Source organism: Quercus suber, unplaced genomic scaffold (genome assembly GCF_002906115.3).
Source record: "Quercus suber isolate HL8 unplaced genomic scaffold, Cork oak 2.0 scaffold_430, whole genome shotgun sequence".
NCBI classification, from domain to species: domain Eukaryota; kingdom Viridiplantae; phylum Streptophyta; class Magnoliopsida; order Fagales; family Fagaceae; genus Quercus; species Quercus suber.
The window spans coordinates 267,106-272,312 of record NW_027069881.1 but is presented as its reverse complement, the minus strand read 5'-3'; positions in this window follow the sequence as shown (position 1 = coordinate 272,312).

The following is a 5,207-nucleotide window of genomic DNA, read 5'->3' as shown; positions in this document are numbered from 1 at the left end:
TTCTGTATGAACTTCAATTCTTTCGCATAGTGGATTCAGGTTTACCTTGAGAATAGCTAGGTCAAATCCTCCCCAGGTTTTTACCGTGTGGTTTCCTGGGTCATCATATCTTGTGTTCATTTATTTTCCGCTGCTTTATATCTTGATATGATTGTTTGATTGTTTTAACCTAGAATTGTTTAATTTGACTTAGTAACAACTTGGCTAATTAATCTAGGCTAACCAATCTGGTTGTGTTTTAAGGGGTCTAAAACCGTTCATATAGGATAGATATAAAATAGTTGTCAACAACATATTTTCATTTAAAATTTCCCTTGACATTACTGGAAGTAATAATCGTGAAATAGAACCACAATCTGTTGAAGAATGTCGACATAGAAATGATTGGCCAAAGTGGTTAGAGGCAATTCAGGCAAAATTGAATTCACTTGTAAAATGTAAAGTATTTGGCCTATAGTCCAAACACCTAAGGATGTAATGCCTGTAGGATATAGATGGGTATTTGTACGAAAACGTAATGAGAAAAACGAAATTATGAGGTACAAAACGCAACTTATAGCATAAGGTTTCTCATAGAGACCTTGCATTGATTATAATGAAACATATGCTCTTATAATGGATGCAATCACATTCAGATTTCTGATTAGCTTGGTAGTAACAGAAAATTTAGATATGCGTTTAATGGATGTGATCACAGCATATCTATATGGATCATTAGATAATGATATATACATGAAAATCCCTGAAGGATATAAAGTGCTTGATGCACATAATTCCACATCCCAAAATATATATTCTATCAAGCTACAAAGGTCTCTATATAGGTTAAAGCACTCCGAACGCATGTGGTACAATCGCCTCAATGAATATATTTCGAAAGAAGGATTTGAGAATAATCCAATTTGTCCATGCTTTTTCATTAAAAGATCAGAATTTGGATTTGCTATTATTGCGGTATATGTTGATGATTTAAAGAATAAATTTGAAATGAAAGAACTCGGTAAGACAAAATTTTGTCTCGGGCCACAAATTGAACGTCTTCCAAATGGAATTCTTATTCACCAAACAACATACACAGAAAAGGTCCTAAAGCAATTCCTTATAGATAATGCTCATTCTTTAAGCACTCCAATGGTTAATAGGTCACTTGATGTCAAAAAGGACCCTTTTTGTCCTCAAGAAGACAACAAAGACATTCTAAGGCCTCAAGTACCATACCTTAGTGCAATTGGTGCCCTAATGAATATTACAAATTGCACACAACCTTACACAGCATTTTTTGTATATTTACTGGCAAGATATAGTTTTGCACCTACTCGAAGACATTGTAATGGAATCAAGCATGTCTTACGCTACCTACATGGAACTACTGACTTGGGATTATTTTACCCCAAGGGATCAAATCTACAGTTGATTGGGTATGCAGATGCAGGATATCTTTCTGATCCACATAAAGACCGATCACAGATAGGATATTTATTCACTTGTGGCAACACTACTATATCATGGAGATTTGTCAAAAAAACATTATCAACTACGTGGTGGTTCTATCAAAGGTGATAGAACCAAGCATATTTTACAAAAATTCTTTTATACACATGAGCTTTAGAAGAACGATGAAATTGATATCAAGAAAGTACAATTAAGTGAAAATTTGGCAGATATATTCACCAAGTCCTTAACAACTGCAACATTTAATAAAATGGTGGACAACATTGACATGCGTTGACTTAAAGATCTTCCATGTGTTCATGAGGGGGAGTAAAAGTTTAACTTGATATGTGCTGATTGTACTTTTTTTTTTTCCTTCGCTTAGGTTTTTTCCCACTAGGTTTTCCTTTGCAAGGTTTTAATGAGCAATCCAAAGGCACTTAAAGGTCCACAAGAACACTGTACTATTTTTCCTTTACTAATGGTTTTTTCCCACTGAGTTTTTCCTTGGTAAGGTTTTAACAAGGCATATTCTTAGCAAGTGGTTATCCAAAGGGGAGTGTTGAAAACTAAGATAAGTTTGTTGGTTGGATTTTACTGTAGTGATAAGATTGCTAGCTAGATTTTGATAAGTTGCGGCCTTTAGCAACTGTGTAATTTAGCTTTGAATTACCACAATAGCTTCCAATCAAAATATTCTACTTTACCTATTCTCTTCAGACCAACTGACTCTATGTTAGGATATATGTGTTTCACTTGTTAAGAACATATGTCATTCGTTTATGTAGTTGGCTAATCCTTTGACAAAACGCACTTTACTTGTAATTGGGTAGTTCTAGGTATTTTTAATACTTTAAGAAACAAGGTTTCAAAATCAAGTGTTGAAGTCATCAAGTTTGTCTAAGAAAATAAGCTGATAGTGCAAATTCATTAAAACTCGATAGCTGGCTCGACAGCCGCATCTATCGAGCTTAAAGAAAGCTGTCTCAAGCTCGTAAGCTAGACACCTGCTATCTGTCTAGATTTAAGAAATTCAGAATTCTGATATGATTTCTTGGGATCCGTGAATGTTTGTTTGAGCCTTTTTTTCTCCTAACCCTAGACATATAAAATGATTGTTTTAAAAGCCGTCAAACAGTTCACAAGTTACGCAAGCATTGAGAAAACTCTATTGAAGCAATTGTGACTAGAGACAAAGTTCTTGCCCTAGTTCATCTCTTCTGAAGAAGTTGTTGTATACTTGCACCAAAGGGTTTTGTGACCAAGCATCTTCTTGATCTTTATCGTGTAGGATGAATTGAAAAACTTTGCAGCCAACCTCTCTTTCAGTTGGTGTTGAAGTCGCGTACTGGGATTTACGCATTGGTTAGTCACGTACTTGGGAGCCGTGCATCAAAGGTGGAAATTGTCACTACAGAACAAGTCCAATTAGGTATTGGGGTAAGGGTTCAACTGTAGGTTGGTAAGGTACTTGGGATTCATTTACTTGTAACTACTTGTTGTGATAATAGTGGAGTTTCGAGAGTGGTGACCTGAAAATCACCCGATGTGATTTTTTCCATCAGGTTTTTCCCCATTCGTAAACAAATCACCGTGTCATTTAATTTTCGCTGCATATTTATTTAATTGGTGATTTGTTTGTGCTACCACGTGTTTGCATGTTAAATTGACCAATTAATAACTTGGCTAATTAATTAATTGGTTTTATCATAAGGGGCCAATTCAATTTGTGGCCTATCACTCTACATTACTATATATATAATATGTGTTGTTGAAAACACAATAATAATGGAAATAATACAATGAAAAACTGAATAATACTTCTGAATATTATTAATTTAAAGAGAAAAATTACACAACACTATTTAGACTAAGGTGTGACACTCACTCTCTTTAAGGAGATTCAAGCCTTTGGTTGGCTAAACTTTGTAACCGGTGTAAACATTCTTTGACTTATCTCCCCCAGAATACAATAGCCCAACAAGTGTCGTATGGCTAGAATAACCTCTGCACAAAGTGTTCAAGCCCAAAACTCTACCAGAAAGAATACCTTTCTTTGCCAAAAACCTTTCTAATTTTTTAGTGTATATTGTAGTAACTTGGATTGGATTTGAATGAGTCTATTTATAGGCTCAATGGGCCTCACGAAATTACTACCTAAATAAATATGATTAATTAGGTCCATTATTCAGGTGTAGTGGGTGTTACAAGATTAATTGCTGGATATTAATCCAATGGGCTGGAGTTATACAATTAATGGTGAGATAAGGAGTTTCTGAAGAATGAAAAGGCCTAAACGGATAGTCCATTAAGTGGGTTAATGGCTCTTCATTTTTCATAATAAAAATGGAGTATTAATTCGGGTTATTTACTCATCAACGGATATAGTAATTATTCTGAACGGGCTGTCAAGTAGGAGGATCCAAGAAGCTGATTCATTTTTATTTTTGACACCTCTACCCTTCACCTCTCCCTTGCGCACGTATTTAGCCCAATATCTAAGTCAATTCATATTAGCCCATTAATCACAACTAAAAAGAACAAAATAGTTCTCTCCTTTTGATTATGGGATAAAACATTTTCACTAACTCCTCATCTTCCATATTCACTTCCACATCTTTACATTTATGTTGTAATATTTATTCATTTTAATTGATTAATATAAAATTCTCCAACAGTATGTAGTTGCAAAGAATAGGTACAGACTGTATCAAAAGAAAAAAACCACTTGTACTTCAGCAAACAACAATAATGAAGTGGATGACCACTTATGTATAAAATTCTATATACATTTTCTTTTAGAGATTTTTGAACTTATGGCATCTGATCCTGATGATAGCTCTTTATTATTAAACCAAGACACCAATTGGTTTTTGGTGTAGGCGGAGATTGAACCTCAGATCTCTTATTCAACCATCAGAGAGTTTACCAATTGAGTTAACTGAAACTCACATAAAATCCTATATGCAATTACTCTAGTTTTTTTTTTTTTTTAATAACAATAAAAGCCTTATAACCTTACTAAACAAGCAAAAAAGACCACCACCAAAAAAAAAAAAAAATACGGAGATATCCTATATGCAATTACTCTAGTTTTTTTTTTTTTTTAATAACAATAAAAGCCTTATAACCTTACTAAACAAGCAAAAAAGACCACCACCAAAAAAAAAAAAAAATACGGAGATGAAATTACAAGAAGTCAAGAACCACAATTAAAGTTTCATAGTCGCCATTAATGGAGGGAAAAAGGGGAGGATATGAGCAAAGTGAGTGGAAATTTTTGTGAGGGGAAAAAAAAAAAAAAAGCTCACACATTTATTCTTCATGTCCTAATGGACCTCAGCTCATTGTTACCATATTTTTTGCTGAGCTCATTGTTACCTTCAGTCCACCTGGACACCATTTGTGGGAGTAATTCTAGTACTACATAAAAAGTCACAATTATTTTATGTGACGGTGACATACTGTGATTACTTGTTTGACACTTTCACATGAACCCACTTTTTTTTCTCCATCACTCACAATCTGTTACATGAACAATTGTGACAAAATTGTTGTTGTGAGAGACCAGGAAAATTGGATGCTCTCACAAAAGAGATTTGGGTGCTTGTAAGGGCACCTCTCTTTTGGGTAGTGGTGTGGAGTCGCCAATTATTTTTTATATAAAAAAATAAGAAAAAATAAATACAAAGTACATAATCAAAATATTTTCAATGTCATTGATTAAATAAAGACAAGTACAATTTTGGTAAATTAAACCTTAAAAGGCTTCGGGT